Source organism: Miniopterus natalensis, chromosome 17 (genome assembly GCF_054644295.1).
Source record: "Miniopterus natalensis isolate mMinNat1 chromosome 17, mMinNat1.hap1, whole genome shotgun sequence".
Taxonomy (NCBI): Eukaryota; Metazoa; Chordata; class Mammalia; order Chiroptera; family Miniopteridae; genus Miniopterus; species Miniopterus natalensis.
The window spans coordinates 31,742,997-31,755,223 of record NC_142097.1 but is presented as its reverse complement, the minus strand read 5'-3'; positions in this window follow the sequence as shown (position 1 = coordinate 31,755,223).

Below are 12,227 nucleotides of genomic sequence, written 5' to 3'. Positions count from 1 at the left end.
CGAAAACCTCTGCCCTGGGGAAGGGCCCTGGGGAAGGGGTGCGACAGGGGCGGGAGGTGCTGGCGCCTGGCTGGCGGGTGTTGATGTTACAATAGTGGGGCGCAGGGGAGGGGACCAGCCGGCCGCGGCCCTCCGCTCTGCCCTGGAGCCCAGCTCCTGGGTGCCCCGCCCCGCGCCCCGGATGGTGCACATCTGGTGCCTGGCAGGCGCTCGGCAAACACCGGTTTCTCACCGAGTTCCTTCTGAGCTCCCAGCCGCCAGAACCGCTGAAATACCGATTCCCAGGCGGGAAACAGAGTCCCGCGCCTGCCGGGCGGCAACAAAGGGAGGGAAGCACCTCCTGTGACTTTGAAGTGAATGTCACAGGAAGAAGGGCGACGAGGGAGCAGGTGCTGTTAACCCTTCCCCACCCTCCTCTGCGCCCTTCTCCGAAAACCCCACTGGCCATTTGCTGCTCGATGGCTGGGGACAAGCAGGCGGCCCAGGGGAGGCCGGAATCAAAAAGGAAGCCATGTGGTGGGCGCCCGGGTCCTGGCGCCACCACAGCTGTCAGCTGCGTGTGACCGCCCCTGCCCCGACCAGGGGCGCCCGGGCGCAGAGGGAGGGCGGGGACACAGCTGCTCCCGCTGGGAGCCTGCACTCCTTCGCCTTCTCGGGGATCCAGGAGCCCAGATCGGGGAGCAAAGATGAGAGGGAGGAGGAACCTGATATCCCGCTTCTTAAATGATTCCAGATTTGTCTTGGCTACGCGGCCCCTTCGCCCCGTGCTTACTGATTAAGTCTGGCTTCCCCAGGGCAACCTTTCCCCGGGACTCCCAGAAGCTGTGTGTGGCAGGGAGCAGCTAGTATCCTGGCATGGCCCTAGACCCAGATCTAGCCCTGGATTTGGCAGCACTGGCTTTGGCTCCTACTCCCTCCCCCAAACTGCTCAGAATCAGGGGAGCCGCACATTAGGGGCATGATAAGCCCTTCCCGCTGCAGGTTCTCTTCATTTCCCCTTTGGAAGTAGCTCGTCCCAGAGCTGTTCTGATGGGTTTAGAGCTACAGATAGTCTACCTGGCACCAGCTAAGCATGGCTGTGCTTTCTGTGGGCTAGATCTGAAGAAACTCAGAAATCCAATGTGCAGCAAGTAAGTAGCAATCGCCTACTAAGAGGGAAATAGAGCACGGAATGGGGGAAGCAGCCTTCGCCCTCAAGGGGCTTGTAATCTAGTTGCAGAGATGAGATGCAAACACAAGGGAAGTGCAGCGTGGGATCGGTGTAAGTAAGGGTTTCAACCACAGGAGAAGAGATGTCACAGGTCCCTACATGATTAATTACCAGATGAATGGCTCTGACAGTAATTGCTCTCCTGGCTGCGGAGAGACGGAGTGCTGCAGACCCGTGTGGTCAGGAGGGGCCGCACTGGGGCAGGCGGGAGGAGGGAGGCGGGAAGGGGGCCTGGATTTCAGTTGCTTCTTGAAGGCTGAGTATATCAGCTATTATTAAGAGAAGTCGTGATTCTTTTTTGCTTTGGAGAAGATACAGGACTAGCCATCCTTTCCAGATTAGTGCGTGATTCCAGGGCACTGCTTCTCACATCTTCAGGATGCCCAGAAAATGTAATTTGATAAATAAGAATGACCTTCTATGGATACCTATTATGTGTCAATCATTGCATGGGGCACATTTAAAAAAAATTATTTCTGATATTTGCAACCACACTCATTGGAAGATCCTCTCCTACCCTAATATACAGAGCAAACAGGGCTCAGAAAGTGTAGGTATCTTGCCCAAGGTCTTGGAACTAAGTCAGAGGGAAGCCAGGATCTGAGGCCCTATTCTATCTGATTCCAAAGCTCAGGAGCTTCGATTTGCAGAAAGGAGCCAGATGGTAGCGGTTTTCTTAGGCGTTTTCCATATTAGTGCCTACTTGCCTGACTTCAAGAAGACCTGGACTTGGAAACCTAAAACACTGCATGGATTGAGGACCCAGCTGTGATATTATTTTCCTGTCTTTATTTAGGATAAGGGAAGAGGAGCCCAAACAGATATTGCTGCTGCTAAGAGAAAACAAAACAGTAGGGAGGTTTCAGAACTGGCAGAGGGTCTGAGCCAGAGGAAAACATTCAAAAGGCAGGGATCTCAGTGACTCAGAGGCCTCTAGAGGGAAAAATGAATGGACTCTTCCCCCCGCTCCCGCCAGGCTTCCTGTCCATCCTGACACTCTTCCCTCCCTCTTGGCCCACACCACCGAGGTGATGCTGATGAGCTCCTGGAGGAAACTGAAACCTCAGTTCTTAGAGTGGGGGAGGCCAGCCCTTCAAGCCCCTGCCCACCGTGTTCTCAGCAGCAGGGGAGGGGGCAGGGGGAGATGGCACCTGGTCACACTGCCTGCACAGAGCATGCTTCGGACCTGTCAGTTGGGTAGAGTATAAAACTCTCCCCTCCCTCTGCTTTTGCTTTCCTGACTCCACAGAAATGAGGTGATTAACTCCCAGCTCCTCTCTGCTCCTATGGAATCTCTGGGCCACTTGGCTCATGATGAATCTTTCAGAAGCCCCTATAGTTTAATGATGATATGCATGTTCCCCATTATAAAATTAAAACCAACATATTCTAGAAAAAATCATACATATGCATATAGAATAGAAATATGAATAACCCACTCCTCCAAAGATGACTGTGACATTCAGGTTTGTCCAGGTGGTAATGTTACATATTTTGTGTACGTAGCTTTGATGAAATTACACTCAACTTTGTGTACTATTCATTTTCCCCAAATTACTTATACATTTTTCGTGAACATCATTTTAATTACTATGTAATATTTTAGCATATGGGGGTACCATAATTTATTTAACTCCAATATGACTATCAAAACGGCTCTAGCTTTTTGCTACTCTCAGTCCTATCACAGTGGACATGTGCACATAAGGATTTTTGACATCTTAGTTTACGGCCTTAGGATGAATTCCCAGAAGCAGAATTAGAGGCCAAGAGTACGAACATATTTAAGGCTCTTGATGTATTTTTCCAAATTGCTTTCCAAAAGGGTTATATCAATTCATACTTGATTAGGAGTCTATAAAAGTGTTAAACATGTCACACTCTTTCCAGCAATCAATATACTCCGTTAAAAATTAGTTTTTAACTATTCAAGTCTACTTGAATCTGTTACAAAAATGTAACAGATCAGGCTGACCTTGTCCTTGACCATACCCTCCCCATCTCCACCTAGATCCCCAGTGCCAGCTGTTGGCTCTCAGGTCTTCCCCGCCTTTTCTGTATCTTTACATACTCGGATTCAGTGTACTATTTGATTTTACACACCTGCTGGTATCTTCAAAAATATGCTCCTTTTGTCCCCCAGGAGTAAAGGTTGGCGAACTTTTTCCTTGCAGGGCCAGCTAGGAAGTAGCTCAGGGTTGGGGGCCACAGTGTGTTTGTTGCAAAAGCAACCACAGACAATCTGTGAGTGAATGAGCGTGGCCCTGTGCCAATAAGACTCTATTTACCAAACAGCCGTCGGGCTGCATTTGGCTTGCAGGCCTTCTCGTTTGCTGAGCCCTGTTCCAGATTGTAAATTCTGTGAGGAAGGGTCAGGCAGATGCCCCGAGTCCCTGGGACGGGGTTATGCACAATTAGGTGGGAGGGTTGGCCTTTTCAATATTGAACTGGGGCTTGAGATGGGTGGAAGGGTTGGGGAGGCGTCATTCTGCACGACCTCCTCTGTACTCTCTGCACCTTGGCACTTCTTGTGGGAAGAGGGAGAGAAATATTCCAAAGGGACTTGAATGCCTTTAGCCCTGGGAGTGGGAAATTGAAGAGGCACTGCGACCTTTCTCTACTCTCCTACCCCTTAGCTGGCCCCACGCCCAATTCCTCTTCTGTGGTCAGATGGACAAGGCTCATACCAGGTGGGATAACAGTCCAGTCGGGTGTGAATGATGTAACTATGGGCAGAGGAATAACAATAACCAGCATTTTTGTTTTTTTAATCTTCACCTGAGGATATTTTTTCCATTGCTTTTCAGAGAGGCTGGAAGGGAAAGAGAGGGAGAAACATCGCTGTGAGAGAGACACACTGATTGGTTGCCTCCCGCACACACCCTGACTGGGGCCAGGGATTGAGCCTGCAACCAAGGTGCGTGCCCCTGTCCGGAACTGAACCCAAGACCCTTCAGTCCGTGGGCTGACGCTCTAACCACGGAGCCTAACCAGCCAGGGTACAATAACCAGCATTTGGTGAGCACCTACCATGCATGCACCAGAGCACTGTAAATCCCCAGCAATTAAACAAGAATTGTATTGCCAACGATGAGGCCAGTACTATGGTTACTCCTGTTGTATAGATGAGGACAGGGAAGGACAGAGATTGGGTGGCTTGCCCACGCTCTCCCAGCTGGTGATTGGTGGAGCAAAGGATTTGAACATATGGCAGCTGATTCCAGTGCCTCCTCTCCAGACCACTGCTCTGACTGCCTCTGTGGCAGACCCTCTCATCTGCCTGCTCAGTATCCATTCTACTTTTCTCCCTTAGTGTGAGGACCCTGGACAATACGTCCAGCTGAAAAACTAGTTTCCAGTCTCCCTTGCGACTACATGTGGGTAATCAGATGTAAGTGGAAGCTCTTTGGCTATTTCTTTTTCCTGCTTCCTGGAATGCAAACATGATGGCTGGAGCTCCAGCAGCCATAGTGAAGCCACCTCATGGATGGAAACCACATGCCGAGGGTGGTAGAGCAGAAGCGTAGAAGGAACCTGGAAGCTATCAGATCAGCTCTGGGCCACCTTATTCTGGAGCCTTTCTTTCTTTCTTTCTTTCTTTCTTTCTTTCTTTCTTTCTTTCTTTCTTTCTTTCTTTCTTTCTTTCTTTCTTTCTTTCTCTCTCTCTCTCTCTCCCTCTCTCTCTCTCTCTCTCTCTCTCTCCTTCCTTCCTTCCTTCCTTCCTTCCTTCCTTCCTTCCTTCCTTCCTTCCTTCCTTCCTTCCTTCCTTCCTTCCTTCCTTCCTTCCTTCCTTTCTTTCTTTCTTTCTTTCTTTCTTTCTTTCTTTCTTTCTTTCTTTCTCTTTCTTTCTCTTCCTCCTTTCATCTTTTTAATAACATGAGAGAGGTATAAATCTCTATCTTGTTTAGGCCTCATTGATTAGGTCTCTCTTATAGACAGATAAATGCAATTCCTAAGTGTTAAAGCCGGGAGAAGGCCTGTAGTTTGCAGGTCCTATAAAACACGAGATTTGCTAGAAGGAGCCCATCTGGCGGGATCCAAACACGTGCCTCTTACCCCATTCTCCAATTCCAGAGTCATCAGATGTGATGGAACGAAATGATAAAAAGAAGTGCCAAGGATTGGACAGAAGTGGGACCCAGGATGAGGGGGAGGAAAGGTGCTAAAAGGAGAGAGGAAAGAGCCCCTAATGGGAGGGAAGGGTTTTCCTTGCCAACTTTGAGAGGGGTGGCCACACAGGCCAGGAGCTGGGGATGAAGGAGCAGGATTCCAAATGATCTGTGGATTCCAAACAGGTCAGGTGATACACCATGAGCCTGAAACAAAGGGCTGTTGGTTATTGTTCCAGATCCATATGGACTGACTGACCATCAACAATACTGCGCCTCCCTTCCTCCCACTGTCTAGCCCACTACTAGTGAGGATGCAGTTCTGTGGAAATTAAGCCCAATCTGACCCAACCTGAGGCCCATTTGAGGAACATCCATGTACTTTCCCATTACCTGAGCAGCACACAAATCCATCTGTCACCAACCCTGCAGGGCTTAGGGTTACTCAGTAAGGCCTGCCACTCAGAGATGTGCTTCAGACCCACGTTGTATCCTAAGTGGGAAACCTGAGGCTCAGGTACTCAGTGTCAAGGCCATCTGGGGCCAGCTGAGGGGGTCAGTAAACCCATTCCACGCGTGGACACAGACACAGTAGAAGGCCTGTTTCCCAACTTAAACAAAGAGGAGAAACGTCCTGCACTATGCAGTTAACCTTGAAAGAAAGTCACTGACTGAGGTCACACACTTCACCCTTGTCCCCTGACAATGCAGCACGTCCCAGTCCTCCCTCAGACGTCTCCCTATCAAGATAATCTAGAGATTTCCCTCCAGTTGGCATATTGGCTGCAAAGATAACGTAAGTATTTTCAGCCAGCCCGGAGCGGGACAGATAAGGGAGGAGAGCCGAGGAAACTTGATTGAGTGACCAAGATAAATGCACTGTACCGCAGGAAATCGAAATGCAAAAATAAGGATTGGGAGCATCTGAAATATTTAAAAAGAGAGAAAAGAACTGGCAGCCTAAGCCGTACCCCTTCATCGCCTGAGCTCCTGAATGTTGCAAAAGATAATAGGGCGGAGAAAGTCCCAGAATAGAAACCGGCCATTAGGGAGACAAAATGACAGGGTCCGCTTGCAGATGGGATTATAATTAAGAAAAGAGGAGAAAGAAGAGGGGTTTGGGCTTTGGTTTTTCACCTCTGGTCTCACTTAGGTTAAGTCTCAGAGGCAGCGCTTTGCCTGTTGTGGTTTCTGCCTCTGAGAGCCTCTGTCCTGCCCTTTCCCCCCTGAGGATCCGAGAAGGAGGCAAGAGCTGCAGCCTTCTTGGCTGATGGGCACGAGGGGTGTATTGGTTAGAACCAAGGCTTGGCTGTGGCCCCCAAGAGGCCCAGGCCCAGGGGTAATTGAGTACCTTGCATACGATCAGCGTTTACTTCTCTGTGATGTCACAGTTTGAGGTGAGCCTTCTACACGGTCAGAAGGACCCGAGTTCCTGCCATCAGGCCTCGGTTTTGTCTATAAGGTTGAGGCTCGGCTGCCTCGTCCCCGTGGCAGGGAAAGGGAAGGTAGAGAGGCACACCCATGGGCCCCAAGGCCCAGGCTTGGACGTGGCGCCCCTCGAGAGTGGCTGGGCGCTGGCGGGCAGCAGTCGCTGCTGAGAAGTGCCATCAGTCTTGGGCCTGGACTTCTTCCTCCTGGACAAGCTGAGTTTATTCCTCCTCGTGTCAAGCAGGGTCTGGTGGCAGAAGTGCTTCTTGGTAAAGGTGTAGCGACATCTTTTCCCATCTCCTTGCAAGTGATCAGCCCCCACCCACCCCCATCCTTGCACCAACCTGGGCCGAAGGGGGCTGAAATGCTCCTTTCCACTTATTATGAATGAGAAGCATCATCTTTGCAGAAAGTCTCGCTTTTATTCTCCCAAACAGAGTAAAATCTGGGATGGGACTTGCAGGCTGCGGAGGGGAGTACAGAGCACGAACACAGGCCACCCTCCCACTCAGCAGCAAGGGGGATGTCTCTCTCAGGGGCTGGGCACTGGAGACGGGGCGGGTGGGTTCCAGGCCCCAGGCCCCGTCCGCCAGCAGCCAGCCTGCTGTTCCTCAAGGCCCCCGGCGGGGGGTACACGGGCGCTGATTTTCAGCCATGGGCAACCTCTGAGAGCCAGTGGCTTTGGCTCCGTCTTCACAAGATCTTTTCCCTGGTGCCGCCGCCTCCACGATCAATATGCAGACGTCGTCAGGAGCTCCCTGCTGGGCAAGCCAGATCTACCGGTTTCAGCCCCCTCAAACATAACCTAACGCCCCCTCTGTTTTTAAGGATAAAAATCTATGCATAAAACGCCTTAGAGATTCAGGGGGCACAGCCTCGCTTATCTATTTTTTCCTTCATATCATCCGCTTGGCATTTGTTGAAACAATGAGACTATTTTCTTTCTTTCGACATGAAACATGGCCTCAGAAACCTGGACGTGCAGTCGGAAGAAGACCCAGGCTCTCCTGGGGTCTCTGTGGAGGGCTCACCCCGGCTGCAAATGTTTCTCTCCTCGAAATCTCTCTCCACCGTAACCCGGGAGCAGGCTGAGCGTGCATTTCTCGGGAATTTGCAAGAAAAAAAATGTTTATGCTGGAAGAATACTCTCAATATTCTAAAAATGCCAGCTGCCTTGACTATGCACCTGGTTCAGGGTGGCTAATGTATTCTCAGAGCCTGTTACTTAACTTGTTTTTGCTGAAATCTGTAGACTTATTTAGATACAAAACCTGGAAGGAAATGACTCCCCAAGTCCCAAGTTCACCTCATCTCCCTCCCCTGGTCAGCCCTGGCTCTTATCAGGACACTTTCTCATCAATCTTAGCACTTTAAGATTTAGAGGGCAGAGATCTTTTTTTTTCTTTTCAAAAAAGAGTTTATTTTTTTACTCTCTATATAAGTCACACAAGTTCAATAAAAAGTGGGAAGTATGAAGTAACCAGGTGATTGGATGAGCTGGGCTTGGCAGGTGCAAGCAGAAAGCAGCTTCCTCCTTCCCCCCACTGGCCCTGACCTCTGGCTCTTGCTTTTTGGGTACTCCCAGGTATTAATGAAATCTCATTTCTTCAGGTAATAAAATGTCAAGTTCCGCCTTATCTTAGACCCTCCAGCGATTTGTAACGTCTCCCATCCCTGACCTTGGCCTGTGGGCTCAGGGGTGTGGTCAATCCCCCCCCCCCCCCCGTTTTCTCCTGTGCTCTTCTCCCCCACTTGGCAGGAGGGCGGAGGAGGAACATGGGCGACAGGGTCAAGGGGTCTGTTTCTGTCTTGGTTGACTGGAACAGTTGTCACCTGGTGTCCCTTGGGTGTTTCTGTTTTGGGGTTTTGGGGACACCAGCTCCCCAGAGACCAGAGTCAAATGCCAACTCATGTCTAAGAAAGCACTCCAAGGGCCAGAGCTGGCAGTCTGTGTGCAGGCATGAGGCATGGTCATCCAAAATGGGGGTCTTAGGTAGGGACACAGGTGATTGGCAAGCCGCAGAAGCTGGAAACAGGCCAAGGAGAGGGGGTCTCAGTCCATGTGGGAGACTGTTTCTGTTGAGCCCAGGCTGGGGGTGGATTATATGGGCAGCTTCTGTTAAAGGGGCCAGGCTGGGATGCACAGCACGTTGCCTTTCTCGTGGGCCCTAGACTCTAATGATAAATCTTGCTGATCTCATCAAGGCCATTGTCTTCATTGTGGCCGTGATTGTCATTCTCACATCATCAATAGCATCTTCAAACAAGGGAACAATGAGTTTCTTTCTGCAATGAGGAGACTGCTGGGAGGACCACCTGGGTTACATTTGTCTATTCCTTACCCCCTTCCACTGGTCTCCTAAGGAAAGGAACCTTCTGGGCTCCAACTACTTTGCCAGGTTTCTTCCTCTGAGGACAGAGTGGCTGGACGCCTCGTTCCTGGTAGTGCTCCAGGTGGGAGTTACTTGCACCCCTTCTCCACCAGCTTCTCCCTGTAAACCAGGGAGGAAGTAACACATGAACCCAGTGCAGCATCCATTATAATGGGAGCAAAACTCACATTTTGCTCATTGTTAAAGATGCAGAAATGCCTCTCTCCTTGCATTGTCTTCCTAAAAATCTCAACTCGCTTGGTCAAGCCTATTGGGACTCCCAAAGCTTCGAGCTTTAGGTAGCAACAAAGCCCAAACTTTCCAGAGAGATGTTAGTGCTCTCAATTCAGAATTTTTTCTTTCTCTTTTTCACCCAAATGATCCAGGGGACAGAGTAGGGGTGGGTTAGGAAAGAGAGAGATCAATCTAAAATGTGGAGGCTGATGGCTAATGGCCTTTGGATTGCAAAGATTGGGTAAACAGATTTAGCACACTGATCCAACATATTAATTGTTTGTTAACCTTTGCATAACCTTTAGGAAGCCTCTGAATGCGTGGATTTAAAACCCAGAGTACACGGGAGGTATTCCCATGGCACAACCCACTTTTGCAAGGTGCTAAAACTCATTAATTTTCTGTTGAAGCTGGGCAGGAAAGGGGGGTCTGGGGGAACAAAGAATACCAAATAGAAAACTAATCAAGCAAATTAATGTATGCAGAAGGCTCTCTCCCAGGCTTGCAGAAATATCCATTTGTTACCTATATAAGCTATAATTACATAAAATGCAAGCGACCGAGAGATGGAGTGTGATTGAAGGGTTGAGAGAGCAAACATAATAACAATAGCGTAATACTAATAGCCATCATCACTCTAATAACGCTAGCCCTTGGCTAACGCCCTCATTTAGGGATCTCTGAGCATGTTGGCCACGTTAATTTACCCTCTGGATGTACGGGTGTGAGGATTGCTCAGAACCATTACCCCTTCACCCCCAGGGGGAGAGGAGGCCGTCAGAGCTGGGGAGAGGTTGTGGATTTCAACTCCCCGCCTCACTCCCCTGCTCCTTGTGCCCTGGCAAGCTCCAAGCTGGAGGCTGCAGGCCGTGAGATAGATCTGAGAGCTTCTTAGGGTTTCTCTTAACCTGAGGAGTGTTTGTTGAATGGCTGAACGAGTCAGTTACTAGAAGACCATCAGTGATCCATTCCTCTCATCCAAGCATCACAGAACCAAGACCATGGCTTGCCCCTGGGCTGGCAGGTCCCCTCCGGCTTGGAGCTTGCCAGGGGACGGGGGCAACGGAGTGAGGTAGGGAGTAGATTCCCTTCATTATTTTTAATTAACTACGGAGTATTCCATCGTATGGATGTACCACCGATTTCCCTAATGATGGATATTTAAGGTTGACTCTCCTTTTTTGTTGTGGGCCCTGTTGCCATGAACACTGTGCCTACCGCCTCGCAGACACCTGTCCTACTGCCGTGGGGTCGGTTGCAGGGGCCGCTGGGTCAAAGGGCGTGGACGTTAACATTTTGATCGATGCTCACACGTTGTCTTTGAAAAAGCCTTTACCCTCTCTCCCTCCCTCCATGTCAGGATGCGTTTCCCACATCTGCACCAGAACTTCTTCCCGCATTGTCGTTGTCTCTCTAACAGGCTCTTGCTAATATCCGCAAATCCTCCTGACCCATTTCCGTGCCCTGGAACCCTTAAACCATCACACCTTAAATTTCCTGTTCCCCAGCCCCGGTGACCATGCTGTAGTCCCAGAGTGAGGTGCATCCCCTGGGTGACAAGATGTCCCCTACGATGAAATCTGGAGACATCACCAGCATCAGCTGTTTAATATTCATTGGGAGCCTGCTGTGTGCTGGGCCCACACAGCAACCAAGACCTTTGGGAAGAAAATGCGCCGCGATTTGAAAGGCAGAGATTACTTAATAAAAAGCGACAGCCCCATCAGAGGCCACCGAGGTGCCACTGTCTCCCTGGGCGTCTTCTGTTCCCAGTGCAGCAGTTGGGGGTGTGTCCCCCTCTGAGAAGCCGCATTAATACGGCAGCTGGTTTCCTGCAGGATGTCTGCGCAGTCCGATGGAGGAGCTCATCACTTTTCTGTCTCTGAGCAATGAAATTGCACCGGGAAGCCCTGTATCTTTCTATCATTCCCATAATGACTGGGGTGGGTGGGGGCTGGGGTGGATACAAAGAACCCATATCCGTGGTTAATTGGCAAAGTTATCAGCTCTCTTCAGAGGCCAACCGCCCAGGGCATTTCCAATTCCTCTCCTCTTGCCAAGACCGGAAACCACTGGCTTTGTCCCTTGCACGCACCTCTGGAATTAAATGTCATTTGCAAAGCCCGTAATTGCTGAAGAGACAGTCGCTTCCTTTTGTCTTCCTCAGGCTCTGATACCTTTAGCCGGGCCCACTCCCACTCCTGCTTCCCGGCTCCACAGACTGTTGTTTCCTGAGTCCCATCCCAGGGCCTGTCAGATTACATTTTTTATTGCGTGGAGACAAAAAGCCATCTGGAGCTCCTGGTCTCTACTGTCAGTGGGCTGCCGTTCCCAGGATCTCCTGCCAGGCCCCCGATTAAGAGTCACCCCCACCGGCCCTCCCTCCCCGCCCCCCTCAGCGCCTGTGCCTGGTCCCCATCACTGGGATCCGGCTACCTCGCCTTGGCAGAACAGTGTGGGCTGTCAGCTCGTATTAAGCGCGTGGGGGGGAAGCGCCACAATTTCAGGAGGCTGAAGGCCTACAGATTCCTCATTTGGTTCTACGCGCCCGGACTTTCTCTCCTGGTTGCTAATATACTTATTTTAGGCCCCATCTATTCCTCTTTTCCTTTGCTCTTGGTCCCAGACCTAGTTAACATGTTAGGGAAGAGCCTTCGTAAGGACACAGAAGCCAAGGACACAGCACAGGAGCTGGTGGGAGGTAAACTCATCTCTTCTTGGCTCCTGCAGCCCAGCAGGGGGCAGATCTGTGCATGAGGGGCGTGGGGGCATGGGAGGGTGGGGGTCAGGGGTGGGGGTGGGGGGTGGGGAGGGTCTGGGGTTAGGTGAGGGTGAGAAGAGAGGCCACCACCCCTCCCCCATTTGTGCCTGAGC